Raw genomic sequence first — 12,849 nt, 5'->3', positions numbered from 1 at the left:
CCTCGGGAGATCATCGAGTCCAGCCCCCCACAGGAAGTCAGCTAGGGTTGAAGGATCCCAGCAAGATAAACATCCAAATGTCTCTGAAAGGAGTCCAGAGTAGGTGCTTGCACCGCCTCTGGCAGCAGTCTTTTCCAGACCTCGGGGGCTCGGACAGTGAAGAAGTTCTTCCTTATGTCCAGCCTGAAACAGTCTTGGAGGAGTTTGTGACCGTTCGACCTCGTCATCCCTTGGGGCGCTCTGGTGAACAGAACACCAACAGCCCCCACCCATGCCTCATGGTGGGCTGCATGGCCAGGCCACAGAGGCCATGAGGGCTGCTGGCTCCCACAGGGAAGCCAGCATTTTATTTCGGTAAGTTTTTTGGGGGGGGGAGGGCTGGTACATTTCACAGACAATGCCCAATTCCACAATTCCTGTGAAACTGCAATTTGAGTAGGTCCCTACCTATGACCCCTTTCTAACAGTCCCACACAAATGTCTGTTAACCAGCATTACAAAAAAAGAAGCTGGCTTCAGCCCAGGTCATGTGCTGGAATTTTAATGGTTTGAAGAAGAGCAATTACGCCCGAAAGCTTGCCAAGAACTTTTTCCCAACTACTCAGTTTGTCTAATAAAAGATATTGCATCTACTTAAAGAACCTGGACTGCCAATGTAAACATGAGATTTTCCATGGACAATAATTTTGACAAGAATCCAGATTAGGCCAAGACCCAGCATTTTCTGACTTTAATTCATGATCCAGCTGTTATTCTAGAGACAGAGCAGTCCCCAGCACCACACTGCAAAGCCAGATGTGTTCTAAAAGCACTGCTCAAACACTACATGGAGTAAAAAAATTGTCCTAGCTTCTGTAAGCAGGAAAAAAACCAAAATAAAACATTACAATGCCTGTTTTTACTCTAAACTGTTACTCTCCAATGTGGCTATGACATATTTTGTTAAAGGTATTGAGAAACAGGGAAATCCACACAATTTGAGAACCTTGTGGGCAGGTTTGAGCTCTCTAACCAAGCTGCTAACTCCATTTTGGATATGCAGCCTTTCGCCTTCTCTCGTCTCTTTATCTCCGTGGTGGCCTGAATTATAAAGGGTGGTAGTTAATAATAGGTAAGTGCTAACCCACCAAAATATCCTTATCACCTTAGACAATAAGGGAGCTCCAATTGAAAAGAAAGATGGCTCAGGGGAAAGTCAACTTGGCGATGAAGTTCCCTGGCTGGGGACCAAAGGACCAAACAATGTCACAAACGAGTAGGAGCTGAGTGCTTTGGGGTCTCTCTCTAGCTATGCTCAGCATGTGATGCTGAAGGGGGTTGTCTGCCGTCTGAGCCTGCTGGCTTCCTAAACACAGATGGAGCCCCAGACACCCTACAGCAGGGGTGAGCAAAATACAGGCCATGAGTTTCCTGTTTAAAGCAAAAATATAGGCAAGACCTTTATTGCTGAGGAGGTTTATTACACCAATCCTTCACGATTACAAGATCTCCATTTCACAGCTGGGGAAGTTGAGGCACAGAGAACTGTTTGTCCAACATTATAGAGCAAGTCTGTGGCAGGGCTAGGAATAGAAACTAGTGAAGACAGATAAAGAAATGCTGGGTGTGCCTACACAAGAGGCCACTGCGCAGTAACCAGAGTTCCTGCACAGCAGCGCCAGTGAATGTTTTTTAAGTGATGCTACTGCACAGTAGCTTAATAATACTGTACAATAATGTATTAGCACTGTCCTTGCTGTGACACACTACTGCACAGTATTATTCGACTACTGCACAGTTAGCATCTTGTGCAGATGCGCCCACTGTTATCTGGTTGGGTGCTAAAGTCCAGACTTGAAGAAAGCAACAAATATTCAAGTTAGAAAAATCACTTTATTAATACTCTCTTCAAGAGCAAATCACTGCAATGCATTGTTACAAAGTCACAGGTCTAAGCATCAGGGTAGGACTAGGAAAATTGCTTGTAAAGGTTCAGATTTGCTAATTCATTTTATACAGATTCTTAGAGAAAATTAAATGCTCCACCCCTTACAGTGAGTCTGGGGCTCCTCATTGACACCTGCAGTAGACATGGGCATGTTCAACTATCTGCTGATGAGCTGGATCTAGATTGCTGACAGAAATCCAAGAATCAGATTCAGTGCATCAGTTAGTATTCCTCACATTTCTGCTGTAATATAGTTTGATGATAAACTGCAAATCCTAATACTCTAATCTAGAATATAATTTTTTACACTTGTTTGGTAAAACAGTTTTATGGGAATGTAAGATATAAAGTTATACACAAACATTTTCATCAGGTATAAATTGGTGATATATGCCAGCAGGAAGCATTATCACATCTCCCTTTTCCATGAAAATCTGGATCCATCAGTCATCTTCATCTCCAATGTCAAAGTAGCCACTTCCATTGAGGTTGTATTGATTTTGAACAGGTTTTCTTGGTAAAATATTTTTATCTATGTTAGAAAGAAAGTTTATTTTTTTAAATTTGTTGCAAGCAGAAATAAGTCTAAGTCTGACCGTTCTACCATGCCTGAGATTTTTCAAAGGAGTCCAGAAACATACAAAACACTTTTAAAAAGTATTATTGTTTTTTCTATAATGCACTAAACGATGTTAACTGAACAGAAAGACCAAGCCAGGTTTAGCAGGAAAGCATCCATCAGGAGCTGGATATTTATCTTGGATGCACCCAAAAAAGATATACGAGGGGAAAGGGGAAAAGGAGCTGGCCAGCCCCGGGGGCAGCACGGCTTGCCTCCCGAGGCCGCTGAGGGCGGCAGGACCTGGCAGGGTCCCGGCCCAGGGTGCGGGAAGCCCGGGCAGGCTGCAGGAGCTTCAGGAGCAAAAAAGCGGCTGTGGCTCCTGGCGCTACCTCCCCGCCAGTCCCGGGGCCGGGGAGCGAGCTGCCGCCGGGCCCCTGCGGGGCGGTGGGCTGGAGCCTCCCCCGGGGGGCAGCCGGGCTGTTGCCGCCCCGAGCCGCAGGCGCAGAATGCAAGTTCCCGCCGCGGGACACGTCCCCGCCGGCTCGTGCCGCCCCCAGCGCCCCCGCGACGCCCCCAGGGCCGGACAAGGGGGGCAGGGGGAGCCAGCGACAGGCGGGCGGCACCCCGGGGCCAGTGCCGGCGGGGGCAGAGCAGGGCGGCGGGAGCCCGGGGCGCAGCTGGCTGGGCTCTGTGGAGCCGGGCTGGGCCGCCCCGGCAGGGAGAGAGGGGAGCCACCCCGGATCGTACATCCCATGCAAACAACTCGGGCCATCGCCGAGATCTCCGCGCTCGGATCTGTGCCATGTCACCGCGACGAGCACTCCGCCGCCGCCGCCGCCGGGGCTGTGCCGGGCGCTCGCGCTGCGCTGCAGCAGGAGCAGGCTGAGGCCGACGCCGCGCACACCTGCACACCTGATCCCGCCCCGCCGCGCCCCGCTCCCCTCGGCCACAACCGGGCCGCGCCGGCTCCGCCCGCGGGGCTGCAGCTGCCGCTCGGGGCGAGCGCGGCGGAGCGCGGGTCTCGGCACGTCCTGCCCGCCCGCCGCTCCTGTGCGCACATCTGCCCTGCCCTGCCCTGCCCTGCCCTGCCCTGCCTCGCCTCGGGGGCTGGAGGCGGTGCCGGAGCTCGCCGAGAACCACTGCCCGGCCACGGGGCTGCTCCGCAAACGTCCCGCCCGGCCCGGCCCGGCCCTGCTGTGCGCGGCGCTGCGGGCGCGGGTGATCGCGGGTTCCACCCGGCCCCGACCCGCCCTGCTCCGGCCCCGGGACTCACCTGCCTCCGGCGGGGAAGAGCCGCGCCGGGGGCTGGCGGCCGCTTGGCCCGGCCCGGCCCAGAGCAGCTCTGCGCTTCAGCGCGGCCCCGGCGGGCCCGACAGCGACACCGCGGCTCCTGCCAGCCAGGGCCTCTCCCTCCGCACACACCGGGCGCAGACCGAGCCCACGAGCCTGCCAGGAGCGCCGCGTTTGTCTATCTTCTCCTGGTGTCCTGGTGAAACTCCGCGCGACCCCTAGCCCAGCAGCCCTGCTTTGATCACGAGTGTTTCCCTCAATTAGACCTCTCGGGTTTTTTACTGATGATTCTCACCGGTTTTCACTGTATTGTGCATGACTGCCCCGGTTATCTTTTTATCTTTCATGAAGAGTCTGCTACTGCAGAAGAATTTCACATTCATTATAGGTTTTCACATTCATTTAACTTATACTGTCCTTTGCTCAAGAGCAACCAACAGTAAACAGAGTTGAGATAAAAGACCTTCTGTTAAATTCATCTAATTAATTCTCGGGCTGGACAGACAGGTCCATAAATTCAATTTACATGCAAGGACTGATCAGTAACTCTTCTGTTGTCATGCCTAGCATCCTGATTGTGGATTCAAACAGAGGAAAATGACTTTGCCACCCACATTCAACTTTGCTCCACTCTTCCAATAACACAGAGATTGCACATGAATATACTTACTGCTGCACCTGTAACGAGCTTATTCAAAAAAAGCCCCAGTGTTGTTGTGGTGCTGCAGTGGTAGGAGCAGTGGAAACACTAATGTAGTATGACAGCTGGATTTTACTTGTGTGACATCTGACATTTCTGGGTTAGACAACACTGTTGAGTTACACAATGCCCATGACTGTCCCATGTTTACTATTCAGAGATTTTCTGAATAAGCTCAATAAGCTATTCTATATATAACATATTCTTCTAGAGGACTCAGAATTATGACACAATTGAGGGACCTAGTTACCAGAGATTTCACCTTCCTTGACCCATCACAGAATCATTTTAAACTGCTGTTTCATATATAGGCTAAAGTTGCAAAACATAGCTGAGCTTGCTACAAGCACAGGCATAACAGAAATGTAAACATAGATCTGATCTGCTGGTGAGAATCAAAGGAAAATCCATTGGTTTCCCAGAAAAGACATGAGTGTCTCCCTAGTTAAAGATTTTTAATCAACTATGGAAAACAGTGCTTCCAGCCAGCACCTTTAACCATTGTTTTGTTTAGCCCCAGTCTCTATAAAATTGTGTTAAAACAGCAGCATCCAGTCCACAGTTACTCCTCCTACAGTTCCTGCTGTTGGTGGAGTGACCATTGGTGGACTGGTAACAACAGCAAGAAGTTCTTCTAAAATTGTTAGTCCCTAGTAAACTGTTGGGGTGAATGCAGTATGGGATGCTAGAAGTTGCATCTTTTCTGCTGTAGCCTTTTGGCTGGAGTTTTTTTATACAGCACTGTTGCCAGTTTGGGGGGTTTTTTTCCAGGGGAAAGGGTCAAAAATTGCCATGAGGCCTTAAAACTGAGGGATCTACATTTTTCCCTCATTACATGTTGTTCCACTAGTTCTTGGTATTACCCTGTCTAGGTATCACATGACGTGCCAAAGATCCCAAATGTGGGATACTGGGAAAACAAAAATGAGGGAATGCATTAGAGCTTTCCTGGTCATTTTGCTGTTTTCTCCCAGATGAAGGTGCACTGACTGAATTGGCAATTTTTCTGCTCCAAAAACACAAGCTCCAATTATTTGCTTTAAAAGTAATACCTTTTTACCTTTGTATCAGCAGCAAGTCATTTATTCTCAGTAGGTCATCCACTGTTCGTGGGACAGGTCATGTTTTATTCTAATAGTTTTCTCACTCATATGCACAAAGCCTGGACATTAGGAAGAACTTCTCTGGACATTAGGAAGAACTTCTTCACAGTTAGTTAGACTGGACATTAGGACGAACTTCTTCACAGTTCGAGTGGCCAAGGTCTGGAATGGGCTCCCAAGGGAGTTGGTGCTCTCCCCTACCCTGGGGGTCTTCAAGAGGAGGTTGGATATACATCTAGCTGGGGTCATCTAGACCCAGCACTCTTTCCTGCCTATGCAGGGGGTCGGACTCAATGATCTATTGAGGTCCCTTCCGACCCTAACATCTATGAATCTATGAAAGCCCTGATTCTGAAAAACTTGACCATATGAAAGCTATTGAGGATGGTCACAAGGCATAAGTCAAGCATGTGTTTGTCCCTGGCAGTATATGATATATTTATTAAAAGTATAGTAAAAGTGCTGTTGCTGATCAAGCCAATGCACAGACAATGATTTCCTGAGAGAGCGCTGTGGTTTTAAGCCCCTCTTTCCAATCACACTCTCTTTAAGGAGCTGATCTGGGTTCTCCTTTTATACTAGGTAAGTTTCCAAAGGACTTTTGGTTTGTTTTTGTAGTTAGTATTTTGTTTTACTCTTCTTAAACTGAAATGTGCAGGCTATCACTGTTGCTGTATTTATACCTATCTTCAATCTGGGTAAAGAACAATGGTGAAGGAAGAAATAAGAGACAACATACGGTGGCTGGCTAAGTTTGAGGCTTTGGTTGTAGGCACATTTTACCTGTTATATATAGCTGTGTTTAAGCTCATCATAAATACTGATTTGCTAAAATGTCCTGAAAACATTTGGCTTTCTAAGGGCCCTGTGTTAGAAAACTTGATTTAGTTGGAGGCATGTTTACACTAAACCTTAAATGGCTCTCTTTAGATTGGGTGGAAACTAAACAAAACTATTCATACTTCCAGCTGCTCGTTCATTCAGAGGCTAGGCCATCTCCTGTCACCATAGGTTGCCATTGATACAAATTACTTGGCTCCTACAGAGGTAAAGGCCATATTATTACTTAAATCACCTGGAACTGAGAGAAAGGATGAAGGAACCACTGTATACACCTGCTTCTGGAGATAGCCTTCTCAAATTCTGCTAAAGAAAAGACTTACTGGATTTTCCCGTGTGATAACTAAGATGCAGGCAATTGCTCCCACATGGCTATGCCGCTAACACTGTATCCTTTAGTAAATCTTAAAAATATAGTGATCATACTTTAAAAGTACAATCTACCCTGTGCCTGCAAAAGTAAGCACCAGAATGAGCCAGACCAATGTTGGCTCAGTTCATATTTTGTCTTAGAATCATATATAGGTCATCTCTCTTTTCTTGGAGAGGTGAGAGAGACAGAAGTCAACCTTTTAACTCCTAGTGAAATGAGCAGCAGTTTCAACAGAAGGGCAAGAAGCTGTAGGAAGCAGAACAACTGTAGTAAAAACCTCCCTAGCCAGTGTGCTTGCAATGCTGTCATTTCACCTCTAGCTCTCATGGCAGGCACACTGCCTCCTCAGCTGCCTCATCAGAAAACAGCTGTGACCTAAGTAATTCGCACTTAAGAACTGCTAGGGATTTGGGGCCTGCACAACTCTCTGCTTCAGGGCAGACAACTGTGCCTACTCCCTTAACAGGGCTTCTGCCTCAATGCTGGAGTCCTTCTTGGCCAGGACAGTTCCCTTTAAATGGTGCCAGTCCCCTTTACTGCTACCAGGTTCTTCAAATTCCTGCAGAGCCCCATTTTATTGCCTGCAGGCCCCTCAAGTTGCTACAGTCCATCTCCAATTGCTACACTTCACTTTAAAATGCTGCAGCTCCCTTTCACCTACTGCAGTACTTTACATTGCCTCAGGGCCCTTTGCGGCAGAGTCCTTGAATTGCCCACATTTTCTACCATATGTAGTGGGTTTGGAGATAATTAGCTCAGGTATGAAGAGTCCTTTATTTCCTTGGGCATACTGGCCTCTCTGGAACCACTAAATATCTAAACATTAACATAGGACATAGACAGAAATGACAATATTCGCCGGATTTGGCCCCTGAAAGTGCTCTATAGCCATGATCAAACAGAAATGCATGGCTGCTTTAAAAGGCCCCAATCCCAGAAAAATCTGAACCCTCATTACATGAGGGTTGCTGATCTGCCTCCACAGCCAGGTCCGCACCTTCCACCTGTATGCCCTTCAGAGGCTCCTGTACAGTGCCAGTAGCATGCGGCATGAAGCCATTTGGGACATGCCTTCTACCACCTCCAAGGGTTCCAGTATGACCCACAGCTTGTCTACCTGCGAGGGCTCCCCAGACAGGACCTGGAAGAGCTGCAAGATTTCTACTAGGACCTTCTCCGGGCCTGGAGGCTGGTCTGTGGCTACAGGTCCCCAGACAAGGTCGCTCAGGGTACCAACCTCCTCACCAACTTGCCGTTGAAACACCCGCAACTGGTGGTGCCAATGATGGAGGAGCCCTGGGTGCAACAGAGGATGGTCCTGGCCAACATCATTCATATCACAGACCTCCTGGACTATGCCAGCCAGGCTTTGGCAGATCCCACTATGCTGGCCTGGCGCATAGAGCTATCCATTCTGTGTATGCCCTGCCACCTACTCGAGGAGGGCAAGGCTGCCCTGCCGGACACTGCCCTCACCTACATTGACCATGCCCTGTGTGAGGGCAGTCCCTGCCTCCCAGTATTCTCTAGCCCCTTGGACCACATCATGGGGTCCCTGCCTTGGCAGGCCCCACAGCACTCCTAACCTACCATCTCAGCAGGCTAAGGGATACCAAGCCAGTCTGCTTTCGAACCACTCACTGCCACCAGGTCTATACACTCATACTCCATACAGTTCACTATCCTGTCCTCTCATCCCACTCTGACAAGTGGTGCAACACCCTAGGTGAAAATGGGGGTGAGGGTCCCCAGTGGACAAGTCAGTACTCCACCTTGATACCATTAGCCACCGGGGACCTCAGCTGGCAGCTCCTGCACGGAGCTATCGCAAATTTAACATGACGCTCATGGGTCACGGAAGGTGAAAACTCTGGTATCTGGGTCCCTCGATTGTGTCACAATTCTGATGGACCATCAGAATTAAACGGATTCTATTACATTTCTATGTAAGTCCTCTGGAAGTTATATAGTTATATAGAGAATAGATATAGTTATATAATTGTATGCTCTATAAATATATAGAACAGTTCTACATTGAGCTTATTCAGAAAATCTCTGAATAGTAAACATGGGACAGTCGTGGGCATTGTGTAACTCAACAGTGTTGTCTAACCCAGAAATGTCAGATGTCACACAAGTAAAATCCAGCTGTCACACTACATTAGATCCACTGCTCCTACCTCTGCAGCACTACAACAACACTGGAGCTTTTTTTGAATAAGCTCATTGCAGATGCAGCAGTAAGTATATGATGATTTGATCATGTGCAGCCTGTGTTATTGGAAGAGTGGAGCAAAGTTGAATGTGGGTGGCAAAGTCATTTTCCTCTGTTTGAATCCACAATCAGGATGCTAGGCATGACAACAGAAGAGTTACTGATCAGTCCTTGCATGTAAATTGAATTTATGGACCTGTCTGTCCAGCCCAAGAACTAATGAGCTGAATTTAACACAAGGTCTTTTGTTTCCCCTCCATGTACTGCTGGTTGCTCTTTTATTGTCTTTTGGCCAAAGGACAGTATAAGTAAAATGAATGTTTAAACCTATAATGAATGTGAAAGTCTTCTGCTGTAGCAGACCCTTAATTAAAGAAAAAAGCTAACCAAGGGCAGTCATGTACAATATGCCTCAAACCCAAACAGCAAAAAACCCTGAGAATCTCAGTAAAAAACTTGAGAGGACTAATTAAGGTAAATAATCCTGGACAAAGAAAACCAAAAGCAGGCATTCTTTGAATAAGAATAATGTGGTGTTTCACAACTACATTAGAAGAAGTTAGAAAAATACAGTATTTATTATACGATCATAGGTCTCTCTTCCCATCAGAGTATACCAAAGTTAAAACTACCTTAATCTGGGTCAAAGCTATAATTTGATTGTCAGCCATAACAAGGATATGTTGAAATGAAGAAATACTCTCTCAGTGTGGTTAAAATTAATGTAAAGAAGATCCAGGTTTTACTGTTCCCAGACTACCGAACTGTGGTCAGAAGCACTTGCATTCACTTGCACAGAACAGGGCACTCCATAACAGGAAGTAGCCTGTGGTTACCTCTCGGGTGGGGAGCATAGCTGGGTCTATTGGTACAGCCACTAAATTAATCAATTTTACCTATCAGCCAAGCTAACTACCTGTCTATGGCACTGTGCTATATCAGCTACAAAAATGGAACCGAAAGTGATATAAATTGCTTTTGGTTCTGGCAGTCTATGGAGCATCTGGGATGGGCTCCAGACTTTACTTCCCCATTGTTTAGTGCGTGTGTGGGGAGGAGGGTAGGAGGAGGGAATATCCTTTAGGGCGGAAGCTTAAGTCCTTGTGTGCTTTCACTAGGATTTCCTTTTCAAATCCATCAAGTTATTATTCAATGTATTGGTTTTAATTGATCCTGGTTATTTTAGAGGTGATGCTTATTCATGCCGATTACTGATATCAGCTGAAGTACACTAGCTACGCATCTCAGGTTAAACAGAAGGTTATTGGCAGAACCATTTTTGGTAAATGTAAAATTATAGATTTTTGTACCTCTTTTGTCTACCAGAGAGAGATCCTGAATACACTGACCACTGCATCATCTTACAAAAACATGTCTTTTTCTGTGGCTTTTTGCTGCACCCACAAAATAAACTACAAGGTGCCAAAAGAAGACACTACTTAGTATCACTCACAATACAATGTCTGTTTTCTGGGCTTTGTTGTGTGTATATTTTGTAGGTCTGTATAGGATAGTCTGGATAGGGATGCTTCCTCTCACATGCAGTTGGCGTTTGAACTGCAATACAGCCAATTTTTGCAATTTCATTGTGAGTTCCTTGATATTTGATGCTTCTCTCAGTACTTGCTGTTCCTGGAATGATGTTATTGCATGGGTTCACAGCTTTCATTTAAAACAAAAATTTCTAAGCTCATGACTATGGAGAAAAAAAATTAAATATGAACCTTAATATCTCCATCATCTGTAAGCAAATGAAAGGAACCCCAAATCCTTATTTTGAAGATCTCATGATTTATGAAGCCAATCTCATGATTTAGGGGAGGCATAATGAGTGAGTTTTGAATGTATATAATTGGCAGTGCTAATGTGACCCACACTTAGATTCAGATCAATTGCCATATTTTGGGGTCAGCAACTAATTTTACCCCATGGTCAGATTGGTACAGACCGTGGGGCTTTTTGCCTTCCTGTGTAGCAAGGGACATGGCCCTTTATCTGGTATATCTTCATGGATACTAACAACCTTTTACAGAAGCAGGATGTTGGTTGCCATGGTCTCCCTACTTGACCTGTGCCAGGTGAGGGTGCTATTTCTTGTGTTGATAGTAGTTTTACTAAGAGTTTAGATTAGGGTTTTGTATGGGATAGTTTGGATAGGGATGATGCTGCCTCAGGCAGGGTTTGGCTTAGATCAGGGGAGGGCAAAATGTGGCCTGCGGGCCAGATGCAGCCCGCCAGGCCATTCTATCCGGCCCGCGGGGCCCCTAAAAATTTTAGAAAATTAATATTTATCTGCCCCTGGCTGCCTGTCATGTGGCCCTCGATGGCTTCCCAAAACTCAGTAAGCGGCCCTCTGCTCAAAGTAATTGCCCGTCCCTGGCCCAGATGGATTGTGGGAGCCCCTTCCAGCCCTAGGATTCTGACTGCTACTGTGTTAACAGCCAGTGGGCACATCTACATGAGATGCTTAATGCGCAGTACTCCAATAACACTGCGCAGTAGCAAGTCACAGCACGGACTGTGCTAAGAAGCTACTGAGCAGTATTATTAAGCTGCTGCACAGTAGTGTCTCCATAAAAAGGCATTTGCCAAAGCTACTGCACAGTTACTCTAGTTACTGCAGCTACTTAGTACTTCATTAAGCAAGTACTAAATTAAATATGCAGTAATTACTGCGCATTAATGAATGTGTAGACACAGCCGTTGATGTGGAGGGGCCAGCTGGTTTGCCCTGCCACAAACTCAGGTCTGTCTCACTTGTTTGGCCTTTTCAAGGTTTTCTTCACCAGTACTGCAGCCAGAGGCTCTCTCAGACTTAGGAAATGAGGGTTAGATCTCGGAGAACAAGGTAAGAGGTGATGAGAGGCACCACTAGGCGGTAGGCTCCCTCCCAGAGAAACCCCAGCCCTGGGCCCCTTGCAGGGCTGCCAGCTCTCATGATTTTTGGTGTGTTCATAGATTTCATAGACATTAGGGCTGGAAGGGACCTCAGAAGATCATCGAGTCCAGCCCCCCGCCCAAAGGGCAGGAAGTCAGCCGGGTTCATAGGATCCCAGCAAGATGAGCATCCAGTTTGCTCTTGAAGGTGTTCAATGTAGGCGCTTGAACCACCTCCGGTGGCAGGCTGTTCCAGACCTTGGGGGCTCGGACAGTAAAGAAATTCTTCCTTATGTCCAGCCTGAAACGGTCTTGTAGTAGTTTGTGACCGTTCGACCTAGTCGTCATCCCTTGGGGCGCTCTGGTGAACAAACGTTCCCCCAGATACTGGTCACCCCGATAAACTTATAGGTGGCATCAGTTCACCCCTGAGCCTGCGCTTTTCCAGGCTAAAGAGCCCCAGGGCTCTCAGCCTGTCATCGTAGGGTCTGTGCTTTGGGAATGTGAAAAACTTAGCTTTTTTATCTCTCTCTCTCTTAAAAAGAGCGAGAGAAATATCCGTATCTAGATAGATAAGGAAGAGCTAAGTTTTTCACATTCCCAAAGCACACACTTTAAGAACAACATCAAAAAGCATGAGAGGTGGCAACACTGTCCTTGAGATCTGCTTGAACCACACCTGGTGCCCCTGGGGAAGGCGAGGATGCCGTCTGCACTGGGAGCATCCCTCTACACCTCCCGTATTTAAAAATATTTAAAAAAAAGAGAGAGAACCACTTCACCACTATTTTAAAACCCATTTTTAGACAGGAAACCGCTTTTTCATTCAGTTTGACCCTACTCGGGCCCTGTAGCAAGAGAATCCGTAGGAGGTGTCTTCCCCTCACCCACGTGATTCTTAACCCGGACCATAAGCGGAAGCGTCAAGAAGCATTGCGCATGCGCCTCAAGGCGCGGCTCAG

The sequence above is a fragment of the Alligator mississippiensis genome, chromosome 1, assembly GCF_030867095.1.
Source record: "Alligator mississippiensis isolate rAllMis1 chromosome 1, rAllMis1, whole genome shotgun sequence".
Taxonomy (NCBI): domain Eukaryota; kingdom Metazoa; phylum Chordata; order Crocodylia; family Alligatoridae; genus Alligator; species Alligator mississippiensis.
This window is presented reverse-complemented; position numbering follows the sequence as displayed.